At 50.6% G+C, this 27161-nt stretch overlaps 1 protein-coding gene across 3 annotated transcripts in view; it reads right to left on the reverse strand.

Moving 5' to 3' along the window:
• The window catches only part of GNG7 (G protein subunit gamma 7), a 193532-nt gene that overhangs the window by 133035 nt on the left and 33336 nt on the right, over nucleotides 1–27161 (reverse strand). For all 3 annotated transcript variants that reach the window (XM_055371192.1, XM_055371189.1, XM_055371191.2), the window contains one exon: nucleotides 3387–3443. The gene's annotated coding sequence lies outside the window, so the exon portion shown is untranslated. The remainder of the gene's footprint in view (nucleotides 1–3386; nucleotides 3444–27161) is intronic.

Below are 27161 nucleotides of genomic sequence, written 5' to 3' on the forward strand. Positions count from 1 at the left end.
GATCAGAAATCACAACGTTTCTTGCTGAGAATTGCCGTATCCTAGCTTGCAAACACTATTAGCTCCGCAGCTGCCAGCGTTTCCCTGTCGAAATGAATGGGGTTATTTGTTTCTGTTTTTTAGACAGGGTCTGGCTCTGTTGCCCAGGTTGGAGTGCAGTGGTGCAATCATAGCCCACTGCAGCCTCGACCTCCGGGGCTGAAGCGATCCTCCCACCTCAGCCTCTTAAGTAGCTGGGATTTCAGGTGTGCACCACCACGCCTGGCTAATTTCTGTATTTTTTGTAGAGATGGGGTTTCACCATGTTGCCTGGGCTGGTCTCAAACTCTCAGGCTCAAATGATCCTCCCCACTTCAGCCCCCCACTAGCAGGGACTACAGGTGCGTGTCACCATACCTGTCTAATTTTCTGTAGAGATTAGGATATCGCTCTGTTGACCAAGCTGATCTCAAATTCCTGGGCTCAAGCCATCCTCCTGCCTTGGCCTCTCAAAGTGCTGGGATTACAGGCGTGAGCCATGGCGCCCGGCGAGAACTGAATGTTTGAAGAAGCCCAACACCAAACCTGTGGCAGCCCCAGGAAGTACCGGGAATGCATAGTCTGAGCCCTCTCCGGGCTCTGCACACCTTCTGGCCCTGCCGTCGGCACCCGAAATGCAAAGTCTGCGCCCTCTCCGGGCTCTGCACACCTTCCCGCCCTGCACCATGTGCACCGGAAATGCAAAGTCCGAGACCTCTCCAGGCTCTGCACACCTTCCAGCCCTGCGCCTCCTTTTCCGGGCTGAGCTTTTCTGTTGGTGTCACAGCTTCACTGGGGTGCAGTTACACAGCCTGCGATGCACACTGAGCACGCTAATCTTCAAGCGCGCATGGTTCTAAGGGTTGCCATTCATTTCTACAGCTATGCAACCATCAGCATAATCTCAATGGGACGCTGTCATCGACTCCCAGAGCTGCCCCGATCCCAACCCCCCAGCCTCCAGGCCACCTCTGATCTGTCACCTTTTCTAGAATTTTCCTGTAAGTGGAATTGTACAATATGAAATCTTTTACATTTTTATGTTTGGCTTCATAAATAAATATTATACATATATTTTATATCTACACTTTTTGCATCTACACTTTATTTTATTTTATTTTATTATTTCTGAGATGGAGACTCACTCTGTCGCCCAGGCTGGAGTGCAGTGGCGCAATCTCAGCTCACTGCAACCTCCGTCTCCCGCGTTCAAGCAATCCTCCCACCTCAGCCCCCCAAGTAGCTGGGATTACAGGTGCCTAACACCACATCTGGCTAATTTTTGTATTTTTAGTAGAAACGGGGTTTCGCCATGTTGGCCAGGCTAGTCTCAAACTCCTGACCTCAGGTGATCCACCTGCCTTGGCCTCCCAAAGTGCTGGGATTACAGGTGTGAGCCACCGCACCCGGCCTACACTCTCTCTATATATATAGATATATAGATATATATTATATCTATATATCTATATATCTATATATATAATGCTCTCTCTATCTATACATGCATCATGTTATTGAGATGTAATTCATATGACATACAGTGCACCCATTTAAAATGCATAATTCTTTCTGAGTATTATCTGCGGCACCAAAAAGAAGAAAAAAATCATAAAATAAAAAGAAAACACACAATTCAATGGCATTTAGTACATTCACAGAGTCCTGCAACCATCACCACTAATTCCAGAACATTCTAATTATGCCAAGAAGAAGAAACCCATCAACCATCACTTCCCATGCCCTCCCAGTCTCGGCACCCACGCATCCCCTCCCTGCCTCTGTGGATCGGCCTGTCCTGAACCTTTTGTAGAAAGGGGATCACATGCTGTGTGGCCTTTTGTGTCTGGCATCTCTTACTGAGCGTGACGTCCTCAAGGTACATCCACACTGTGGCCTGTGTCAAAGCTTCATTCCTTTTCATGGCTGAGTAACACTCCATGGTGTGGATGGAGGATGTTCTGCTGATCCATTCACCCATTGATGGACATTTGGAGTCTTTGCCTTATTGCTAAATTTGAACATATTCTTGACTTTTGAGTACATCTATTTCTGAATTACCTCTCATGACCATTGACTACTAAGGATGAGACCAAAATGATTTATACTGGGCTTAGCTAAAATATGCATTTTTAAGGTACACATTACATGCCATAAAATTCAAGTGAAGTGTACTGCTCAAAGATACTTCAGGGCTGGGTGCAATGGTGCGCACCTGTAATCCTGGCACTTTGGGAAGTCAAAGCAGGAAGATCACTTGAGCCACAGAGTTCAAGACCAGCCTGGGCAACAAAGCAAACCCTAACTCTTTTCTGTTTTTTTTTCTTTCTTTCTTTCTTTCTTTCTTTCTTTCTTTCTTTCTTTCTTTCTTTCTTTCTTTTCTCTCTCTCTTTTTTTTTTTTTTTTAGAAGGAGTTTCGCTCTGTCACCCAGGCTGGAGCGCAGTGGCATGATCTTGGCTCACTGCAACCACCATCTCCCAGGCTCAAGTGATTCTCGCACCTCAGCCTCCCGAGTAGCTTGGACTCTAGGCACCTGCCACCACGCCTGGCTGATTTTCCTATTTTTAGTAGAGATGGGGTTTCACCATGTTGGTCAGGCTGGTCTGGAACTCCTGACCTCAGGTGATCCACCCATCTCGGCCTCCCAAAGTGCTGGGATTACAGGCATGAGCCACCATGCCTGGCCAAAACCCTAACTCTTAAAAAAAATTTGTTTTAAGATTTTTAAGTAAGTTCACCAGGTTGCGGTCACCCCCACCCGACCATCGGGTCCATTTCCACGTCCCTGGCAAGTGTCCGGCGCACGTTCATGTCCCCAGCCTCCAACCACCAAGAGTCCTTTTCTGTCCCTACGGCTTTGCCTTTTCTGGACATTTCCGCCTTCCTTTCTACTTATTTTTAAATGGTTTCCTCTTCCTACATTTTAAAAGCCACTCATGATTCTTTAGGGAGAAAAACGAGGAGTAAATCAACAGAGGAGAGCTAAAGGGCCAGCGACGGGTCACTCTCCAGGTGCACGGGAGATACAGGTGAAGGCTCCTTAAAACTCCCTACCATGGCACGAAGACACCGGAAAGGCATGCAGCACCGCTGTGGGCTTCCCACCCTGACCCCATCCAGGGGCTCCGGCACCAGCAGGACCAGTGAGTGCCACGTTCCCTGCCTCGTGGGCGGGAAACTCTGCCAGGAGCTAGCAGCTGTTACCCACACCTGCTCCCCATTACCCATACTTGGTGGATACAAAACAGCCGACAGACCCAGGTCAAGGCCAAGACGCCCGCCTTGACGGCAACCCCACGTCTTACATCCAGGGTGCAAAACAGCCAACCGAGCCTCAAATCATAACAAAGAAATGCATTACAGCACCGACCTGTGCAGGAGGTCTCGCCGTCTGCAGCACCGAGATCCCGACACCAAGCTCCACTCCCTGGAAAAAACACATAGAGTTAGTTTGGCGTGGCTTGGCTGGAGGCGCCATGCACGTGTTGATGGGGTCAGCATTGGAGAATGGCCTCGCGCTTGTGATTGGACAAGGACAGAAATCATTTTGGCAACCAGGCGCGGTGGCTCAGGCCTGTAATCCCAGCACTTTGGGAGGCCAAGGCAGGCGGATCATGAGATCAGAAGTTCGAGACCAGCCTGGCCAACATGGCAAAATCCCGTCTCTACTAAAAATACAAAAATTAGCCAACGTGGTGGCGGGTGCCTGTAGTCCCAGCTACTTAGGAGGCTGAGGCAGGAGAATCCCTTGAACCCGGGAGGCAGAGGGTGCAGTGAGCTGAGATCGAGCCACTGCCCTCCAGCCTGGGCAACAGAGCAAGACTCTGCTTCAAAAAAAAAAAAAAAAATAGAAAAGGAAAAAAACAGAAGACAATTCACTGAAAATATTTATTATTAGAGATTTATGACATTATTCCTAATACGTTTTCCACGTGTTTGAAAACTGAACTGAGTGCAAGGATTGATGTTTCTATGGCTCTTCACAGTTTATCAAAAACATCTCTGTACATCTTTGGAGCCTCATGATCTCCCTGGGAGGAAGAAGGGGCTGAGGTAGTCCCACGGTGCCCAGAAGGCACCCAATGTATCCAGGTCTGCCCAGGACTTTTCCAGAGTTAGCCTGAAAGTCCTGCATCCTGGGAAGTCCCTCAGCCCCAGCTCAGCTGGTACGGGCAGTCTCTGAGCAGAACCAGGCTGGCACCACATGCCTGAGGCTGCGACCAGGAACTCCCCACCTCGGGGGACTCGGGGGGACCCCGCCACCATCACTGACAGGACAAGCTCCAGGGCCAAAGCTGTTCCTGCAAACACCGTGGTTTATATGAAATCCTTGCCTCCCTCTGGAGCCTGGAATCCTGGCATGGGTCAGGGAGCAGGGGCCGCAGAACCAGCCCCCATAGGAACGTGGGTGCTGGGTCTCTGGGAGCCTCGCTGGTGACAGTGCTTTGGGCTGTTGTCCCAGCTCGCTGCTGGGGATGTGGCGTGTCCCGCGTGACGCATAGGGAGAGGGCCTGGAAGCTGGGCCTGGAAGCCGGGCCTGGCCTCCCCGACCCACCCCACGAGCCTTTCCCTTCCCAAACTCTGCTCTGTGCTTCCATGTCCTCTTGCTGGGACAAACCACAGCCACAAGGAGACCTCGTGCGGAGTCCAGGGTCCTCCCAGTGAGTCGCCCCATCTCTACAAAATGACCCCATCTTGACAAAAAAAATTTAAAAATTAGGAGGGTGTAGTGGTGCCCGCCTGTGACCCCAGCTACTCGAGAGGCTGAGATGGGAGGATCGCTTGATCCCGGGAGATCAAGGTTGCCGTGAGCTAGGATTGCACCACTGCACTCCAGCCTAGGCAACAGAGTGCGATCCAGTCTGAGAAAAAATAAAAATAAATGCCACATGGGGCCAGGCGCGGTGGCTCACGCCTGTAATCCCAGCACTTTGGGGGGCCGAGGTGGGTGGATCACCTGAGGTCAGGAGTTCGAGACCAGCCGGGTCAACATGTTGAAATCCTGTCTCTACTAAATATACAAAAATTAGCCAGGCGTGGTGGTGGGCGCCCGTAATCCCAGCTACTTGGGAGGCTGAGGCAGGAGAATCGTTTGAACCCAGGAGGCGGAGGTTGCAGTGAGCTGAGATCATGCCACTGCACTCTAGCCTGGGTGACAGAACGAGACCCTGTCTCAAAAAAAAAAAAAAAAAAAGCTACTTGGGATCCAGGATAGGATCCTAAAACAGAAAAAGGACATTAGAAGAAAAAAATCGTGAAACTGGGATAAAGAGTGAAATTTAGCTTATAGAAATGTACCCACATGGGCTTCTTGGTGGTCACAAGTATATGGTCCAGCCTGGGCAACATAGCAAGACCCCATCTCCCATCTCTATAAAAACAGTGTAAAAATTAGCTGGGCATGGTGGTGCAAACCTGTAGTCCCAGCTACTTGGGAGGCCGAGGCAGGAGGATCGCTTGAGCCCAGGAGGTCGAGGCTGCAGTGATCTGCGATTGTGCCACCGCACTCCAGCCTGGGCAACAGAGCACGGCACTGTCTCAAAAACAGAGCAACCCCAAATGCATGGTGACTTCATGAGATGCTAACATAAGGGAAAACTGGTGAGAGGTAGACAGGAAGTCTCTGGATTTCTTTGCAACTCTTCTGAAAATCTAAAATTAAAAGTTCATTTTTAAAAATGCAGACTTTTTAAAATGCTAGTTTCCGTTCTATGAGCTCAGGGTAATTTACCATCAATAAAAGGTAGGGATAGGGAGCTGAAATCCCCACTGTCACCTGCAGGTGGTGCCCTTGCCACAGGAATGCCCTGGCACCCTTGGGCTCTGGCAGCAGCTGGAATCTTGCAGGATCTGCTACACCAGGGCCTGCCACTCAGGACAGCAGCAGCTCAGGGCAGCAGGGATGAGTGATGAAAGGGCTGGAGCGGCATGCCCACAGGGCTGCAGGAGGCCCTCCACCTTGCAGGGCCGCTATGAACATAATCCTTCAACTTTGAATCATGGTTTTTTGTTTTTTTTTTTTTGAGACAGGGCCTCACTCTGTTGCCCAGGCTGGAGTGCAATGGTGTAATCACAGCTCACTGCAGCCTCCACCTCCTGGGCTCAAGCGATCCTCCTTCCTCAGCCTCCTGAGGAGCTGGGCCTACAGGTGGGCATCACTGTTGTAGTTTTTATGTTCTGGGAAGGGGGAAGGAATGTGCTTAATTTGTGGGCTAATTTTTTAATTTTTTAAAAATAGAGACAGGGTCTATGCTATGTTATCCAGCCTGGTCTTGAACTCCTGGGCTCAAGTGATCCTCTCACCACCTTGTCCTCTGAAAGGGCTGGGATTACAGGCGCAGCCATTTCACCTGCACAACCTTAAATTACTGAATGAATGTGAAGTGGTCTGGTGCGCCCTTCAACTCACTGCCCTGCCAGCGACACCATACACAACTAGGGCACATCTTATCAAAACCAGCAAACTGAGAGAGGCGGATACATTCAGTGTAGACACTCACCCCTAGGAATCATTATTATTATTATTATTATTTTTTTTTTTTTTGAGACGGAGTCTTGCTCTGTCACCCAGGCTGGAGTGCGATCTCAGCTCACTGCAAGCTCCACCTCCCGGGTTCAAGCAATTCTCCTGCCTCAGCCTCCTGAGTAGCTGGGATTACAGGCACCTACCACCACCCCCGGCTAATTTTTTTATTTTTAGTAGAGACAGGGTTTCACCATGTTGGTCAGGCTGGTCTTGAACCCCTGACCTCATGATCCACCCGCCTCAGCCTCCCAAAGTGCTGGGATTACAGGCGTGAGCCACTGCGACCAGCCAGGAATCATTATTTTTAAACAGCCTTATTGTGAACGCCTGTACCACACAACTCGCCCACTTGAAGTGTATAATTCATTGTTTTCAGTATATTTGCAAAACTGGCCAACCATCACCTTTATGTAGTTCCAGAACATTCTCATCACCCTACAAAGAAGCCCCCTCGCCATCAGCCCCCGATCCCCAGCCCCGGCCCCCACGCACTCCCTCCCTGTCTCTGTGGATGGGCCTGTCCTGGACATTTCATAGAAATGGGGTCACACACTGTGTGGCCTTTTGTGTCTGGTGTCTCTCACTGAGTGTGACGTCCTCGAGGTGCATCCACGCTGTGACCTGTGTCAAAGACTCGCTCCTTTCCATGGCTGAGTCTTACTCCTCCTGAGTATGGAAGGACGTGTTTTTTAAATCCATTCACCGGCGGATGGACAATCGGCTTGTTCCTACTTGTTGGCAATTGTGAATCTGCTGCTGTGAATATTCATGTCATAGGAATCTTTTTTTTTTTTTTTTTTTTTTTGAGGCAGAGTCTCGTTCTATCCCCCAGGCTGGAGTGCAGTGGGGCACGATCTCGGCTCACGGCAACCTCCACCTCCCGAGTTCAAGCGATTCTCCTGCCTCAGCCTCCAGAGTAATTGGAATTTTAGGCACCCACCACCATGCCTGGCTAGCTTTTTTTGTATTTTTAGTAGAGACAGGGTTTCCTCATGTTGGCCAGGCTGGTCTTGAACTCCTGCCCTCAGGTGATCCGCCAGCCTTGGCCTCCCGAAGTTGTTGGGATTACAGGCAACAATGATTCCCAGCCCTAGGAATCATTTTTAAGATGAGTTCTCACTCTCTGCCTTCACTGCAAACCTCCCTGTCCCCAGCCCTTTAACCCCAGCCCCTGGCTGTCCTCAGGACCTTGGACTTGGCAGTGAGGCGATCCCTGCGGATGCCCCTTGGTCTGCACTCGGCCTCAGAGCAGCTTGGGTCAGAGGCGAGCACAGCGTGGGTGAAGCCGCATCCCAGCCGCTCTGTCCTCGGGCCTTGAGCCGCACCAGCTGGCGCCAGGCTGTCCCCCAGCGACCTTCAGCGGCTCACTCAGCCTGACAGAAACGCTGCGTTTTCATGTTCCCTGTGTGGACAAATCACAATCAACCCGGGCGGCCAGCAGTGGAGACAAGGAGGAGAGACCTCTCGGCGGGGGTTAGGTCCTCTCAGAAACTGCCGAGCTGGGGCAACACGAACCGCTGGGACCTCCTGTTCATAAATTAGTATGGATTTCAAGTCGCCAATAGCCCGGCTTTAAACCCAGCTCAGGGCCCTGGGCACCTATGTGCAGCTGGCCCTTCCACCCAGCAGGCAGGCAAGTCTCAGACACAGGCAAGAAACACTCCAGGTAGCAGGTGCCGAATGTCAGCAAGGAGAGATCAGTCCCCCTTGGGACACAGAGGCCATGGACAGTGGTGGTGGTCAAGGGACCTCATGTATGAAGGGCTGCCACCGCCTCCCAGCCCTCCCCACTGTGTCCTGGAGGCACTTCTCCAGATCTCTGTCCGACTTCCTTCCTTCCTTCCTTCCTTCCCTCCCTACCTTCCCTCCATCCCTCCCTCCTTCCTTCCTCCCTCCCTTCTTTCCCTCCATCCCTCCCTCTCTCCCTCCTTTCCTCCTTCCTTCCTCCCTCCCTTCCTCCCTCTTTCCCTCCTTCCTTCCTTCCTCCCTCCCACCTTTCCCTCCATCCCTTCCTCCCTCCTTCCCTCCTTCCTTCCTCCCTCCCTCCCTTCCCTCCATCCCTCCCTCCCTCCTTCCCTCCTTCCTCCCTCCATCCCTCCCTCCCTCCCTCCCTTCCCTCCATCCCTTCCTCCCTCCTTCCCTCCTTCCTTCCTCCCTCCCTCCCTCCTTCCCTCCTCCCTCCCTCCCTTCCTCCCTCCCTTCCCTCCATCCCTCCCTCCCTCCCGCCTTCCTTCTTTCCTCCCTCTTTTTCTTTCTCTCTCTTACTCTCTTTCTGTCTTCCTTTGTCTCTCTCTTTTCTTTCTTTTTCTTTCTATTTCCTTCTTTCTTCTTTCTCTTTCTTTTCTCTCTCCCTCTCTTTCTCTCTCTCTCTTTTTTTTTTAAGACAGTCTCACTCTGTCACCCAGGCTGGAGTGCAGTGGTGTGATCGCAGCTCATTGCAACCTCCACCTCTCAGGTTTAAGAGATTCTCCTGCCTCAACCTCCCAAGTAGCTGGGATTACAGGTGCCCATCACCATGCCCAGCTAATTTTTGTAGTTTTTGTAGAGATGGTGTTATGCCATATTGGCCAGGCTGGTCTTAAATTCCTGGGCTCAGGCAATCCACCCGCTTTGGCCTCCCAAAGTGCTGGGATGACACGCATGAGCCACCATGCCTGACCAATTTCTTTCTTTAAAAAATTAAAATAGGCCGGGCGCAGTGGCTCATGCCTGTTATCCCAGCACTTTGGGAGGCCAAGGCAGGCAGATCACCTGAGGTCAGGAGTTCAAGACCAGCCTGGGCAACACAGTGAAACCCCGGCTCTACTAAAAATACAAAAATTAGCCAGGCGTGGTGGCAGGCGCCTGTAATGCCAGCTACTCGGGAGGCTGAGATGGGAGAATCGCTTGAACCCGGGAGACAGTGGTTGCAGTGAGCCGAGATCGCACTACTGCACTCCAGCCTGGACGGCTAAGCGAGACTCCGTCTCAAAAAAAAAAAAAAAAAAAAAAAATTAAAATATTTGCATGCCATAAAATTCCCCCTTGTAGAACCTGGAGAATACGATGCCAAGTGAAATAGGCCAGACGCTGAGAGAGAAAAATACTGCGTGATCCCACGTATTGTGGAGTCCAAAAACAAAACAAGCAAAGACCCCCAAATACAGCCGGGCACGGTGGCTCATGCCTGTGATCCCAGCACTTTGGGAGGCCGAGGTGGGTAAATCACCTGAGGTTGGGAGTTCAAGACCAGCCTGGCTAACATGGTGAAACCCCGTCTCTACTAAAAATATAAAATTAGCCGGGCGTGGTGGTGCACGCCTGTAATCCCAGCTACTCAGGAGGCTGAGGCAGGAGAATCACTTGAACCCGAGAGGCAGAGGTTGCAGTGAGCTGGGATCGTGCCACTGCACTCCAGCCTGGGGAACAGAGCGAGACTCCATCTCAAAACAAACACACAATCAAAACCTCCCAAATACATAGAAACAGAAAGCAGAAGAGCGGTTAGTGGTAGAGAAGGGAAAGGAAGGGGGAGATGGGGGTCAGAGGATACACAGTTTCAGCTGTGCTGGAAACATTGAGAGATGTCACTGCAGCCTGTGAACCAGCTAAAGATATTGTACTATGGGCTGGGCACAAGGGCCCATGCCTGTAATCCTAGTGCTTTGGGAGGTTCAGGTGGGAGGATTGCTGAAGGCCAGAAGTTTGCAACCAGCCTGGGCAACATAGCAAGACCCTAGGCCAGAAGTTTGCAATCAGCCTGGGCAACATAGCAAGACCCTATCTCTACAAAAAATTTAAAAATTAGCTGGGCATGGTGGCTCCAGGGATCACTTGAGCCCAGAAGGCAGAGGCTGCAGTGAACTGAGATCACACCACTGCACTCCAGCCCGGGCAACAGAGCAAGACTCTGACTCAAATAAATAAATCAAAATAAAATAAAATAAATAATAGAAACTGAAAACAAAAACCAGGCCTCACCCACAGTGTCGAAGGCATGCATCTTGTAGGGTTATTAAGGTGCTGGTTGTTATTTTTGCTCGTAATTCTGAAAAGGCTGATAGATTTTATAGCCCAGTATCTCCAAGCAGTGCCCAAGGACACAAACAGCCAGACCCTCAGCTCCCAAACCTGGGGATTTGCAACAGACAAACACAGAGCTGGGAAATTCCGCAGCAGGGCAGATGAGGGATCGATCTGAGTCCCATGATCCTCGGCCCTGCTGAGGTCCCAGGAGGCTGCACACATTGAAATCCACATCCTGAGTGGGGTGGAGGGAGAAGGAGAATCCCAGGAGCTGGGGGGCCCCCCTGGTTTATACCGTCTTCCCCATCAGGAATTTATCCTGGTGTCTGGAGTGAGAAGGGATCGAAGTCTATTTTTTTCCAAATGAATGTAGGGTCTCCCCCTTGGCACTGTGGGCATTGGGGCGGGATCATTCTCTGGGGTGGGGCTGTCCTGGGCACTGCGGGGTGCTGAGCAGCATCCCTGGCCTCCACCCACCCCATGCCAGGGGCATCCCCCATCTAGAGCTGTTCTGTTGCCTTGAATTTCTGCCCTCTGACCTCCCCTGTCCTCATCCTTATGGGATCTTTGGATGGTGCCCTTGAGGCCCAGGGCCCGTGTCCCCTCCTCACTCAGCCCTCCTATCCACAGGTGACTCACAGTACCCTTGGCACCACCCGGGCACTGTCCCTGGCCTCGCCCATGGCTGACCTTGGCAGGCATCCCCAACAGAGGCGAGGGGACAGCTCTCGCCTGCCTCGGCGAGCCCGGGCTCCAGAAGATGTGCCGGGCACCCTGGGCCCCCCACCGCCGGGTCTGGGACACAGATGCTCTCCTCCAAACCTCCCATTCAGACCCTCGCTGCGGCGGGGGCGGGGCCGTGTCTTTTGAGACTCTGCATATGCACGAGGGGGTGAGTTTGAGTGAGGCGGTCTCCATGCAGAGGAAGGTCTTTATTTAGGAAGCCAGGTGGGGGCGGGGCCGGCTGGGGAGGAGAGGCGGAGAGGAAAGACGAGCTTCTGCAGATTTCAAACCTGTCATTTCTTTTCTGACGCATACCCTCCCCTCCTGCTTCATGACAAGCTCTGTTCTCACCTTCCCCGGGTTCCCAGAGCAGCCTCCTAGACACGATCCGAAACAGCACGGGTCCCCCTCCCAACTCCCAGGCACTATGGACATTAGAGCTGGGTCACTCTCGGGGGTGGGGCCATCCTGGGCACTGCAGGGAGCTGAACAGCATCCCTGGCCTCCACCCACTCCATGCCAGGGGCACCCCCGAGTTGTGACAACCACAGATGTCCCCAGACATTGCCTGATGTCCCCTGGGGAACAGAATCATCCCCAGAAAGACCTCCTCAGTTAGGGGGTTCCACAGATCCCCAAGAGACTGTGTCCCATGATCCTCCCCCTTGCTGAGGTCCCAGGAGGCTGCACACATTGAAATGCACACCCTGAGTGAGGGGAGGGAGAGAGGAGGAGAATCCCAGGAACTGGGGTCCCCTGGTTTATGTTGTCTGCCCCATTGGAAGCTTATTCTGGTGTCTGTTGTGAGCAGAGACGCAATTCAATTATTTTTTTCAAAATAATGAATGCAGAGACGTCTCCCCCCTCTGCACTGTGGACATTGGGGCTGGACCATTCTCTGGGCTGGGGCCATTCTGGGCACTGCAGGGTGCTAAGCAGCATCCCTGGCCTCCACCCACTCCATGCCAGGGGCACCCCCGAGTTGTGACAACCACAGATGTCCCCAGACATTGCCCAGTGTCCCCTGGGAGGCAGAGGCAGGAGGACTGATTGAGCTCCAGAGTTCAAGACCAGCCTGGACCACATAGCAAGACCCCATCTCTACAAAAAAAATTTTAAAACATAGCCAGGTGTGGTGGTGTGCCCCTGTGATCCCAGTTACTCAGGAGGCTGAGATGGGAGGATTGCTGAGTCTGGGAGGTCGAGGCTACAGTGAGCTGAGATCACACCACTGCACTCCAGCCTGGGTGACAGAGCAAGACTCTGTCTCAAAAAAAAAAAAAAAAAACGAAAAAAAACCCACACACACACAAAAACAAAAAGAGACCCTATCTCAAAAAAAAGAGGGGGTTAAATAATCTGACTAGATACCTCTCAAATAAAGACACACAGGCAGCCAACAGGATTATGAAAAAATGCTGAAGTTCATTAATCAGCCGGGAAATGCAAATTAAAACCAAAATGAGATACCTGTTAGAATGGCTATATCCAAAAGATAAAAGATAAAAAACATTAGTAAAGATGGCTGGGCGCAGTGGCTCATGTCTGTAATCCCAGCACTTTGGGAGGATGAGGCAGGCGGATCACGAGTTCGAGACCAGCCTGGCCAACATGGTGAAACTCTGTCTCTACTAAAAATATAAAAATTAGTTCGGGTGCGGTGGCTCATGCCTGTAATCCCAGCACTTTGGGAGGCTGAGGTGGGCGGATCACAAGGTCAGGAGATCGAGACCATCCTGGCTAACACAGTGAAACTTTGTCTCTACTAAAAATACAAAAAAATTAGCCGGGCGTGGTGGCAGGCGCCTGTAGTCCCAGCTACTCGGGAGCCTGAGGCAAGAGAATGGCGTGAACCCGGGAGGTGGAGCTTGCAGTGAGCCGAGATCGCGCCACTGCACTCCAGCCTGGGTGACAGAGAGAGGCTCCGTCTGAAAAAAAAAAAAAAATATATATATATATATATATATAAATTACCCAGGCGTGGTGGTGGGCACCTGTAATCTCAGCTGCTTGGAGACCGAGGCAGGAGAATCACTTGAACCTGGGAGGCAGAGGTTGCAGTGAGCCAGGATCGCGCCACTGCACTCCAGCCCGGGTGACAGAGTGAGACTCTGATTCAAAAAAAAAAAAAGAAACATTGGTAAGGATGTGGAGAAAAGGGAACCCTGTGTGCTGTTGGTGGGAATGTAAATGAGCACAGCCATTCTGGAGAACGGAATGGAAGTTCCTCAAAAAATTAAAGATAGAACCACCATATGATCCAGTAATCCCACTTCTGGGTATACATCCAAAGGAAATGAAATCAGAATCTGTCAGCCTCATTCACAATAGCCGAGACAGGAAACCAACCTACATGTCCATCGTTGGATGAATGGATACAGAAAATGTGAGGCCAGGTGCGGTGGCTCATGCCTGTCATCCCAGCACTTTGGGAGGCCAAGGCAGGCGGATCACAAGGTTAGGAGTTCAAGACCAGCCTGGCCAACATGGCGAAACCCTGTCTCTACTAAAAATACAAAAATTAGCCGGGCATGGTGGTGCACGCCTGTAGTCCCAGCTACTCAGGAGGCTGAGGCAGGAGTATAGCTTGAACCCAGGAGGCGGGGGTTGCAGTGCGCCGAGATCACGCCACTGCACTCCAGCCTGAGTGACAGAGTGAGGCTCCACCAAAAAAAGAGAAAGAAAGATGAACTAGACCAGAGGTTGGTAAACTCTGGCCCATGGGTCAAATGCAGCCCACTGCTTGCTTTTGTACATAAAGTTTTATTGGCACGCAGCCGTGCGTGTTCACTTAGATATCATCCATGGCTGCTTCTGAGATCCTACAGCACAGCTGGGAGGCCTCGACAGAGAGCACATGGCCTGCAATGCCAAGAATTTATCCTCCGGCCCTTTAGGAAGGGTTGATATAATCCCTGTACTAGAGTTAGATCTCAGAGGACCTTGAATGCCAGAAACGAGTAAGTCCTAATGATTTTTAGCAAAGAGTAACACTGTAAAACCAAATGTTTACAGATTTCATGTGCTGGAATCCTCTGGTGGTGGGGCAGCAGAGAGGCCTTAAAACATGAAACAGTGTCAGATCAATTTTCAATGATTGTCTTCAAAATTAAAACTGGCTAATTACAGGCACGGTGGCTCATGCCTGTAATCCCAGCACTTTGGGAGGTCTAGGAGGACAGATTTCTTGAGCCCAAGACTTCGAGACCAGCCTGGGCAACATGGTGAAACCCGGTCTCTACTAAAAATACAAAAATTAGTTGGGTGTGGTGGTGCACACCTGTAGTCCCAGCTACTGGGGAGGCTGAAGCAGGAGGATGTCTTGAGCCCAGGAGTTCGAGAGCTGAAATGGTGCCACTGCACTTCACCCTGGGTGACAAAGCAAGACCCCGTCTCAATTAAAAAATATATATATATATATATATATATATAATAACACTTATCCTAAAAAGAGAAACAGTACAAAGGCACTCAGAGCTGAAACTCAAAGTCGTCTGCCAGTCTCTAACTCCTGACTTTTGGGTGTCATGTCCTGCTTTATAGGACTTTTTGAATTCTGCCCCCAAGGATCCTTTTCAAAAATCTTTTGTTTCAGCCAGGCACAGGGGCTTGTGCCTCTAATCCCAGCTACTGGAGAGGCTGAGGCAGGAGGATCATTTGGGGCCAGGAGAGCTGGAGACCAGCCTGGGCAACATAGCAAGACACCATCTTTTAAAAAAATTTTGTTTCTGTTTTGGAAAAATTTTCGATTTACAGAAAAGTTGCAAAGCTAGTCCAACGTTCCCTATGGGCAGCAGGCAACCTAAGTACCGAGGCAAGAGACTGAGGGCACGAGCTGCCTGGCTCTGCCTTCTAGATAGCAGTAACAGAATTAATGAAAGTACTAAAAGTCTCTGAAATGCGGAAATAATGGCGTAAGCTGTGAGCTACAGGGCTGTGAGCTAAAGGGTCACTGTTGCATATTCCTCTTTGTTATTTGTTTTTTTACAACCCTTTTAAAATGGAAAAGGCTTTTTAGCCCCGAGCTTTATAAAAATAAGCCAAGTATAAACAAAACGTGGTACATCCCCCGAAACCAAAATGTACCCCCGTGTTCACAGCAGCACGATTCACCCCACCCCAAAGGCAGAGCCCACCCAAGTGACCACCGAGCGATGAATGGATAAACACAATGCCATCCATTCATGCCATGGAATATGATTCAGCCGGAAAAAGGAAGGAAATTTTGACATGGGCTAGAGAGTGGATGAACTTTGAGGGCATCACGCCCAGTGAAATGAGCCAGATGCAAAAGGACAAATCCTGTGTAACTCCACGCTTAGGAGGTCCCTAGAGAGTGAGCCACACCAAATGTAAACTGTAGCTGTTAGTCAATAATCATGTATCCATACTGGCTCATTAGTTGTAACAAATGTAGCACATTAATGAGAGATGGTAACATTAGGGGGAAATGCGTACCTTTTCGGGGAGAGGAGATAGGTGGGAACTCTGCCTTCTGCTCAATTCTTCTTTAGGCCTAAAACTGCTCTAAAAATAGTCTATTAAAAGGGGGACTTGAAGAGACAAATTGTGAGAGTTGTATCACGAACCAAGCGTTCTGATTTTTTTTTTTTTGAAATGGAGTCTCGCTCTGTCACCCAGGCTGGAGGTCAGTGGCGCAATCTCGGCTCACTGCAAGCTCCACCTCCCGGGTTCATGCCATTCTCCTGCCTCAGCCTCCCGAGTAGCTGGGACTACAGGCGCCCGCCACCACACCTGGCTAATTTTTTGTATTTTTAGCAGAGACGAGGTTTCACCAGGTTAGCCAGGATGGTCTCGATCTCCTGACCTCATGATCCGCCCACCTTGGCCTCCCAAAGTCCTGGGATGACAGACGTGAGCCACTGTGCCTGGCCTTGATTTTTTTTAAATAAATGAGAGGAAGGCCGGGCGCGGTGGCTCACGTCTGTCATCCCAGCACTTTGAGAGGCTGAGATGGGCGGATCACCTGAGGTCAGGAGTTTGACAGGAGTTTGAGACCAGCCTGGCCAACATGGCAAAACTCCATCTCTACTAAAAATACAAAAATTAGCCAGGCATGTTAGCACGTGCCTGTAATCCCAGCTACTTGGGAAGCTGAGGCAGGAGAATCGCTTGGACCTGGGAGGCGGAGGTTGCAGTGAGCTGAGATCACGCCACTACACTCCAGCCTGGGAAATAGAGGAGTGAGACTCCATCTCAAAAAAAAAAAAAAAAAAAAAAGAGAGGAGGGGAGGGAAAGAGGGAGGGAAGGAAAGAGGAAGGGAGAGGAAGAGGGAGAAAGGGTGGGAGAGAGAGGAAAACAGAGTGAGAGGGAGGGAGAGAGGAAGGGAAGGGGAATGAGTGTGAGCGAGGGAGGGATGGAGGAAGGAAGGAAGGGAGGGAGGGAAGGAGGGAGGGATGAGGGAAGGAAGAGGAAAGGAGAGACACCCACTTTAGACAACATGATCTGTAAGCACTGACATTTATGAGTGGATCCCCTTCCACAAGCTTTCTGAACAAGCCCCAGAGAGAAGACTGGTCAGTCTTGGCCAAATGGATTTTCTGCTTTCCCCCGAGCCCCTGTGAGTATCATCACAATGTAATACCATGAGGATCAAAATCTCCTGGCCACTTAAGCCTGGATTAACCCACACCAGAGCCATCCTCCTCACCCAGGGCCCATGGTGGCGAGCGGATCACACAGCAGTCCTCATGGAATCCGTCCCAATTAGCCTCTGTCGGATTACTCACAGAACCTGCCATCCGTGGAAGGCAGATTAGCCTAGGATGCATGTGTAAATCCCATTTGGCGAATGAAAGCATATTCTGGAGATGATTAGCTTATTTCTGCAAGATGGCATCAAGTGGGAGATAACACATCTTCATCCCCGTTACACCCACAAGGCTCTGTGTAATTCTCCCCGAGCCTCATCCCTTTCCAATCCTGATTCCCTGTGGGAGAAACACAATTCCTTCCATTGAAGGATTGACGCTGTGGGTAAGACCTTTTCATCCTCCTGCTCCAAAACCACAGGGAAGGGAGAAACTGGACGTATATTTTTCATCTGTTTACCATGTTCCTGCCCTCAAAGGTACAAGAAGACAAGCTAGAAAGTAGACGAGGCTGGGTGTAGTGGCTCACGCCTGTGATCCCAGCACGTTGGGAGGCTGAGATGGGAGGATGGGGGCCTAGGAGTTCAAGACCAGCCTGGGCAAGATAGTGAGACCCCCCCGCCCCAACACCCCACCACCGTCTGTACAAAAAATACAAAAATTAGCCAGGCATGGTGGCGTGCCTCTGTAATCACAGCTACTTGGAAGGCTGAGGCAGGAGGATCACTGGAGCCCAGGAGTTCGAGACTGTGGGGAGCCATGCTCATACCACTGCACTCCAGCCTGGGCAATGGAGGAAGACCCTGTCTCAAATAAATAAATAAAGACACAGTGACTTTTGCTTGTTCTTTCTTGGGTCATGTGTTCTGGGGGAAGCCAGCTGCCATGCTGTGGGGAAACACAGGCAGTGCTGTGAAGAAATCCATGTGGTGCAGAAATGGGCCCTCCAGGACGGGCACGGTGGCTCACACCTGTAATCCCAGTACTCTGGGAGGCCGAGGCGGGTGGATCACCTGAGGTTGGGAGTTCGAGGTCAGCCTGACCAACATGGAGAAACCCCGTCTCTACTAAAAATACAAAATTAGCCGGGCGTGGTGGTGCATGCCTGTAATCCCAGCTACTAGAGAGGCTGAGACAGGAGAATTACTTAAACCTGGGAGGCGGAGGTTGCAGTGAGCCAAGATCGTGCCACTGCACTCCAGCCTGGGCAACAAGAGCAAAACTCTGTCTCAAAAAAAAAAAAAAAGAAAGAAAGAAAGAAAGAAATGGGCCCTCCAGGCCGGGCACGGTGGCTCACGCCTATAATCCCAGCACTCTGGGAGGCCAAGGTTGGGGCAGGTCATTTGAGATCAGGAATTTGAGACCAGCCTGGCCAACACAGTGAAACCCCATCTCTACTAAAAAAAAATATAAAAATTAGCCAGTAATTGGCTAATTACTGTAATTATGCCTGTAATCTCAGCTACTCGGGAGGCTGAGGCAGAAGAATTGCATGAATCCAGAGGCAGAGGCTGCAGTGAGCCAAGATTGTGCCACTGCACTCTAGCCTGGCTGACAAAGTGAGACTCCATTAAAAAAAAAAAAAAAAGGAACAAAGGAAGGAAAAAAGGAAAGAAGGAAGGAATGATTCATTTGGGCATTTTGCCCTCCTGTCAAGGCCAGTTGGAAGCTGAGGCCTCCACCAACAGCCACATGAGGGCGCCATCTTGAAAGCAGCTCCTCCAGCTCCAATCGAGCCTTCAGATGATACAGCCCCAGCACATTCACTGCCAGAATCACCCAGTGGAGCTGCTTCCTAACTCCTGAGTGAGGGTGGAAAAAACTCAAACTCAAATTGTTTTTCCTCTTGCTCTCACATCAACAGCAATCAACATGGCCAGGTGCAGTGGCTCACGCCTGTAATCCCAGCACTTTCAGAGGCCAAGGCAGGTGGATCACTTAAGATCAGGAGTTTGAGACCAGCGTGACCAACATGGTGAAACCCTGTCTCTACCAAAAATACAAAAATTAGCCAGGCGTGGTTGTGGGCACCTGTAATCTCAGCTACTCAGGAGGCTGAGGCAGGAGAATCACTTGAACCTGGGGGGCAGAGGCTGCAGTGAGCAGAGACTGCACCATTGCACTCCAGTCTGGGCGACAGAGCGAGACTCCATCTCAAAAAAAAAAAAAAAAAATCAACTCAAGATATTTCTGTGACCAAATGTGAGAGGAGTTTCCCCACACACCAGCTAGCTGTCCCCTAATTCAATTCAGTTCAATTCAATTCAGATGCTATCTACCTGGAGACAGCCTCGGACCCCACAGGTTGAGGGCTAAATCCCCCCACAAGACTGCCCCCAACCTCTTCAGATACCAGTAGCAAGTTTGGGCCTCCAGAACTTCCGACTGACCAGCTTCAAGTTAGGGTTGGGTTTAATTTACTACAGCAGCTCTCGGAATTCAGGGAAACACATTTACTGGTTTAATATAAAGCATATTACAAAGAATACAGACGAAAAGATGCATAGGATGAGGTATAGGGAAGAGGTGCAAAGCTTCCTTGGCATGCTACCCTTCAGGAACCTCCATGTGCTCAGCTATCTCAAAGCTCTCCAAACCCTGTCCTTTTGAAGTTTTATGGAGGCTTTACTTCATAGGCATGACTGATCACGTCACTGGCCACTGGTCATCACCTCAACCTTCAGCCCTTCTCCCCTCCCCAGAGGCTGGAGGGTACAGCTAAAAGTTCCAGCCTTCTCATCCTGCCTTGATCTTTCTGGTGGCCAGACCATTCCTGAAAATAACTAGGGGCTGTCAGCCATCAGTCGACTTATCATCATACAAAAAGACATGACTTTGCAGATTCCAAGGATTTTAGGAGTTCTGCACCAGAAAAAAATCAGGACAAAGACCAAATAATATAATAAATATAATGCAAGTAATATAATATCCCACTGACCCATAGAAACTGCAGGATAGTAAATGCTTGCTGTTTAAGCTAAGTGTTGGGGTAAGCACAGTGACAGATAACTGGTACATCTGCAAAGGGAAGGAAGGGCTGATCCACATGACTCCTCCAAGCAGATGTTGCTATAGTTTGAATGTGTCCTCCCAAAAAGCATATTGTAGAAACTTTAATTCCCAATGCCACCATGTTGAGAGGTGAGAACTTTAAGAGGTGATTAGGTTATGAAGGCCCTACCCTCATTAATGCCATCTCTCTTTCTCTCTCTCTCTCTCCCTCTCTCCCTTTCTCTCTCTCTCTCCCCCCTCCTCTTTCTTCCCCAGTTCCCCACTCTTTCATATATGTGCTCTTTTGCCCTTCCACCTCTGACGCAGCAAGAAGGCCCTCACCAGATGCCAGCACCTCGACATTGGACTTCCCAGTCCCTAGAACCATAAGAAACAAATCTCTATTATTTATAAATTATCCAGTCTATGGCATTCCATTATAGCAGCACAAAATAAAGACAGGTGTGTAGTCAAACATTACCTTTTCCTAAAAGCCAGCAATTGGATTTTTCATTTTCTTGTTTTTCCAATATCTATCAACCTGATAATTGGGAGAGATGCAAAAGCCCAGATGGATAAGGTACATTCAGTGAGGGCAAATCAGAAGAATGACCAGGCCAAGAAAAATGATTCATTTTGGCATTTTGCAAATTATCAAGATATACATGCCAGCACCAGTTTTTAAAACTGAACAAATCCACTGGCTTTTATCTATTTCCTACTAAAGCAACGTGACTTGATCTTGACACTATTAAATTGGGGCTTGATTATTCTCTGGGGTGGGGCCGTTCTGGGCACTGCACAGTGCTGAGTAGCATCCCTGGTCTCCACCTACTCCAGGCCAGGAGCACCCCCAAGTCACGGTACCCACAAATGTCCCCAGACATTACCAGTGTCCCCCAGGGGGCAGGCTTGCCCCCAGTTGAGACCCAATGCTCTAAGGCATGTCCCTCAAGGGCAGGACAGCCAGGGACCTGACATTTGATGACAGGCCTATCCTCCACCGCCCCCCAGGCCCGGCTGCACTTCCTCCTCTGGGAACTGAGTGGGCAGGACGGGCTGTCAGAGCCCCCTTCCCTTCCCACGCTGACATTCTGCCAGCACGTGGCAGGGGCGTCTTGTCTCGTTGGAGGCTGGATATAGAAACACAGCCCTGTCCTTTGTGCCATCGCTGAAGTTGTCAACCTCAGCCTTCACTCATCACCACAGCAACCATCTAAATATGTCACCAGCAAAGTGCTGATTGCAAAGGAAGGGGGCAGAGAGGCCTGGACGGGCTCTCACCCAGGTGCAGGCGCAGGGGAGGTGCCGGGGCTGGGGGAGTGACGTGGCTGCTTCAGAGCCACGAGACCGATGACGGCCAGGCCGGGCGTGACCTGGAACAGGCTCCACCGCACCCTGGGGCACACAGAACAAAGGGGCAGGTCTGCTTGACCCTGAGGGTTCAAGGTCTCTGTGAGCCGAGGACAAGGAGCGGGAAGGAACAATGAGACGGTTGGCTCTGTGTCCTGCACCCTCAGTGCTCTAGAGACCCTCCTCACCCAGTCCTCTAGGTCACTCTGGGAGAATGGCCCCGGCTGACACCGTCTGCCCCATCGGGAATCTATTCTGGTGTCTACTGTGAGCAGGGAGCAAACTCATTTTTTTGCCAAACAGTTAATGCAAGGTCTGTCCCCTGGAAACCGTGGACATTCAGAGCTGGGTCATTCTCTAGGGTGCAGCTGTCCCGGACACTGCAGGGTGCTGAGCAGTGTCCCTGGCCTCCACCTACTCCACGCCACGACCATCCTCAAGTTGTGACAACGACAAATGTTCTCAGACAACACCCAGTGTCCCCTGGGGCAGAATCACCCTCAGTTGACACCCCCTGAGTTAGGAAATTCCACGGACCCCCAAGATACTCTGTCCCCTGATTTTCTGTCCTGCTGAGGTCCTAGGAGGCTGCACACATTGAAATCCACACCCTTAGTTGGGGGAGGGAGAGAGGAGGTGAATCCCACGAGCTGGGGTCCCCTGGTTTACACCGTCTGCCCCATCAGGAGTGTGTCCTGGTGAGCAGGAAGCAGACTCCATTTCTTCTCCAAATAATGAATGCTGAGTCTCTCCTCCCAGGCACGGTGGACACTGGGGCTGGACCATTCTCTGGGATGGAGCCGTCCTGAGCACTGCAGCACGCTGAGCGGCATCCGTGACCTCCAGCCACTGCATGCCCGGAGCACTTCTCAATGGTGACAGCCACAAATGTCCCCAGACATGGCCCAGTGTCCTCTGGGGGGGGGGGCAGGATCACCCTGCCGTGCTGGACAGTCCTCGCCACACCCCACCTCTTGGAACTGGAATGTCTGGTGAGACGGGCAACAAGGATTTGGGAAGAGGGCCATGCGGGACAAAAAAAGAAAGAAAATGAGAACGAACGGATTTCTATTTCCCCTCAATGTGAAAATAGCTCCACTGAGTCCCGAGGAAGGATTGGGTGGGGACGTACGCTCCGGTATGGCCAAGGTGGAGTGCTGGACAAGAGCTACTCCATTCTGACTTCACGACTCGCTGTCTGGCTCGGTGACCTTCAGTCCCTTGCCACTGTCGCTGTGCCTCATTTTCCCACTCTGTAAAATACACATCGAAGCAGCATCCACCCTGTGAGACTGGTTTTGGAGATTACATAAATGAATATCTATAAAATGTTTAAAGTGGTGTCTGAGCCATGGGTCATGGCACATACTGGCTTTATTATTTAGAACCTGGATTACCTCCTTTTATTATTTTTTTTTCAATTTATTTTACTTATTTTTTGAGATGGAGTCTTGCTCTGTCATCCAGGCTAGAGTGCAGTGGTGCGAACTCGGCTCACTGCCTCTGCCTCCCGGGTTCAAGTGATTCTCCTGCCTCAGTCTCCCATATAGCCAGTATTAGAGGCACGCGCCACCACGCCCGGCTAATTTTTGTATTTTTAGTAGAGACAGGGTTTCACCATGTTGGTCAGGCTGGTCTCGAACTCCTGACCTCAGGTGATTTGCCTGCTTCAGCCTCCCAAAGTGCCACCACGCCCGGCTTATGTTTTAATTTTTATTGTATTTATTTATTTATTTATTTTTATTTTGAGACAGAGTCTTGCTCTTGTCGCCCAGGCTGGAGTGCAGTGGCACGATCTCGGCTCACTGCAAACTCAGCCTCCCGGGTTCAAGGGATTCTCCTGCCTCAGCCTCCCGAGTAGCTGGGATTATAGGCACCTGCCAACATGCCCAGCTAATTTCTGTATTTTTAGTAGAGACAGGGTTTCGCCATGTCGGCCAGGCTGGTCTCAAACTCCTGACCTCAGGTGATCTGCCCACCTCAGCCTCCCAAAGTCCTGGGATTGCATAGACGTGAGCCACCATGCCCGCTTTTTTAGTTTTTACTTTTCATAGAGATAGGATCTTGCTATGTTGCCCAGACTGGCCTTGAACTCCTGGGCTCAAGCGATCCTCCCTGCTCAGCCTCCCCAAGTGCTGGGATTACAAGTGTGAGCCACCTTGCCTGGCCAGATTACCTCCTTTCTGGACTAGACCAGAGCACAGCAAAGTGTTTCTGTCTAGGGCAGGATGTAAAAATTTTCAGCCTTACGGAACATATGTTCTCTGTTGCAGCTACACAATTCTGCTGTTGTATCTTGAAAGCAGCCATAGACCATGCATAAATAAATGGGCATGGCCCATCGTGTGCCAATAAAACTTTATTTATAATAACTGGTGGCCTGGATTTGCCCCCAAGGCCATTGGTTGAGACCCTCGCAAAACAGTCTAAGACAAAATAGCACCATTTCAGCCACTAAATACTCTCATCTAGGCAGTGTTCCAGTCTTTCATCCTGAAATTAGATGAGGGTCCTGTCAAAAAAGATTCACCTCCGATCCTCAACATCACACAGCAGAGTTACCACAGAGCATCCCTTCACACAAAACACACACTCATCCGGGCGCAGTGGCTCACGCCTGTAATCCCAGCACTTTGGGAGGCTGAGGCGGGTGGATCACTTGAGGTCAGGAGTTCGAGACCAGCCTGGCTAACATGGTGAAACCCACCCCGTCTCTATTAAAAATACAAAAATCAGCCGGGCAAGGTGCTGCGCCTGTAATCCCGGATTAGGAGGCTGAGGCGGGAGAATCGCTTGAACCTGGGAGGCGGAGGTTGCAGTGAGCAGAGATCACGCCACTGCAACCAGCCTGGGCCACAGAGTGAGACTCCCTCTCAAAAAACAAACAAACAAACAACAAAAATTTTCACAGCCCCAAGGTTTTGTTTCTTTGAAATGCAGAAAAGGGCTGTTTCTTTTCTTACCATCTATATTCTGTGCGTGAATACCTCACCTCTATGTGCTCGCCAGAAAACCTCGGCTGCAAAGGGCATTCGGAATATCTCATTTGGGGCCAGGTGCAGTGACTGACACCTGTCATCCCAGCACTTTGGGAGGCCGAGGCAGGAGGATCGCTTCAGGCCAGGAGTTCAAGACCAGCCGGACAACGCAGTGAGACCCCCATCTCTACAAAAATAATTTAAAAGCAGGCCGAGCGCCATGGCTCATGCCTGTTATCCCAGCACTTTGGGAGGCGGAGGCAGGCGGATCAGCTGAGGTCAGGAGTTCAAGACCAGCCTGGCCAACATGGTGAAACCCCGTCTCTACTAAAAATACAAAAATTGGCCGGGCATGGTGGTGGGTGCCTGTAGTCCCAGCTACTGGGGAGGCTGAGGCAGGAGAATGATATGAACCCAGGAGGCAGAGGTTGCAGTGAGCCGAGATCGCACCACTGCACTCCAGCCTGGGAGACAGAGCAACTCTGTCTCCCAAAAAAAGAAAAAACAAACAACAACAACAACAAAAAAGAAAATCTGAGAAACTGTCACAGGCCAGAGATGGGATCCTGGATGGGGCCCTGGGGCAGGAGAGGACATTAGAGGAAACTGAGGAAATCTGAACAGAGTGCAGACTTGGGTTAATGAAGATGTATCAATACTGGTTTATTCGCTGTGACAAACGCACCATGCTATTGGATGTGAATACTAAGGAAAATTGGGTGTTGAGGAGATGAAACTGTCTGCACCGCATTCCCAGTTTTTCTGTAAATCTGAAACTATTCTAAAATGAAAAGTTTATCAAAAAAAAAAAAGAGAGAGAGAAGAGAAGGACGACAGGCAATTAGCTACTTACGTTAGAAAATGCTGTAAAATGTGATTGAGGGAACATTAAGTTCATGTGCCAGCATCTAATAATGAGACGATTATGTAAAACCTAGAAAAGAAAAGACGCTAAAAACGGGATATGCAAATTGGCAGGGGAAATTTGCGCTTATGAAAAGAATAGGAGGGGTGGGGGAGCCAGCGGCTGGGCGGTTGGTCTTGTCTCCTGTTTCCCTGGCTCGGTGACGGCCACCAAGGACCCCAACCCCAGGGAGATGGAGGGGCTGCTGGAGGGAGCTCCCGGAACACCCGAGGCCAATTTCGGCAGCATGGTGTATTCCCTACCAAGGCTGTCGGCATCCAGGCGGCGCTCAATGAATGCCTGCTAAGGGTGCAGCCGCTCCTGGGCTGGAGGAGGGCTGCAGTTTTATGGATGGAAAGTTCTAGAAAATAAGAGTGATGCTGTGGTCTGAAGGAAGAAACAAGACAACTGATAATATGCCGTGACATCCTGATCTTTGCACAGCGGGTTAGATATTGTCACCCACACCTGGTGCTGACATTTGGGGCCAGTGGCTGTCGTAGCGGGCTGTGCTGAGTACCGCAGGGTGCTGAGGAGCATCCCTGGCCTCCATCCTCTCTATGCTGGGAACACCCCTCAACCGCAAATGTCCCCAGACGTTGCCAAATGTCCCCTGGGAAGTAGGATCATTCCTGGTGAGAAACCACGGTCCCACAATATCCAGCTTAATCCACCTGACAACCCCATAAGGGATACATATAATCCTCCTTCCACAGATGGGGAAACACACTGAAAGGAGGTAAAGTCAGCTCAAGGTCACCGACCTAGGACTAAGTCTCAAAGAACGGGGTGGTCGTGTGTGTTGACTGCCACTTTAGTAACAGAGACCCCTACACTGGGCAATGCTGGTCTAACATGGCAAGAATCAGAAAACTACCACTGTGGGCCGGGCACGGTGGCTCACACCTGTCATCCCAGCACTTTGGGAGGCTGAGGCGGGCAGATCACGAGGTCAGGAGTTCGAGACCAGCCTGACCAACATGGTGAAACCCCGCCTCTACTAAAAATACAAAAATTAGCTGGGCGTGGTGGTGCATGTCTGTAATCCCAGCTACTTGGGAGACTGAGGCAAGAGAATCGCTTGAACCCGGGAGGCAGAGGTTGCAGTCAGCCGGGATCGTGCCACTGCACTCCAGCCTAGGTGATAGAGTGAGACTCTGTCTCAAAACAAACAAACAAAAACAAACACACACAAACAAAAAAACTACCACTGTGGGTCAAATCCAGCCCACCACTTGCTTTCGTCAATAAGTTTTGTTGAAATACAGCCATGCCCGTTTATGTACTATCTAGGGCACTTTCCAACATCAACAGCAGAGTTGAGTGCCTGCAACGGAGAGCGCCTGGCTCAGAGCGTTGAAAATATTTACTCTCTGGCTCTTTACAGAAGAGGTCTGTTGATGGCTGGGTGCAGCGGCTCATGCCTGTTATCCCAGCACTTTGGGAGGCTGAGGCGGGAGGATCACTTGAGGCCAGGCGTTTAAGATCAGCCTGGCCAACATGGTGAAACCCTGTCTCTACTAAAAATACAAAAATTAGCCAGGCGTGGTGGCGGGTACCTATAATCTCAGCTACTCGGGAGGCTGAGGCATGAGAATCACTTGAACTCGGGAGGTAGAGGTTGCAGTGAGCTGAAATCGCACCAATGAACTCCAGACTGGGTGACAGAGCGAGACTCTGTCTCAAAAAAAAAAAAAAAAGAAAAAAAAAAGGTGTATGGACACCTCACAAGACAGAGCCCCAGAGCCCTACATCATGACTTCAAGGCCTCTGACTGTTTTCTTTTCAAACTCTCTCTCTCTCTCTCTCTCTCTCTGAGTGCTCCGTTAATATTTTGTTGGAGAAACAAAAACAGCAGGGTCAGCCTCCTCAGGGGGTGAAATAAGCTCTGTCTGGTGCAGCCTGGTTCTGGCCATGGAGACCCCCCCTCCCCTCAGCCTGGCTCCAGAGGAACGAGCACCAATGGGGATAGACCCACCCCACTGTTGGGGGAGCAGAGACTGGCAGCTGGCCTGCCTCTGAGGCCCCCGCGGGAGCCGTGCTGTCACCTCG

This window comes from Gorilla gorilla, chromosome 20 (genome assembly GCF_029281585.2).
Source record: "Gorilla gorilla gorilla isolate KB3781 chromosome 20, NHGRI_mGorGor1-v2.1_pri, whole genome shotgun sequence".
Lineage (NCBI taxonomy): Eukaryota > Metazoa > Chordata > Mammalia > Primates > Hominidae > Gorilla > Gorilla gorilla.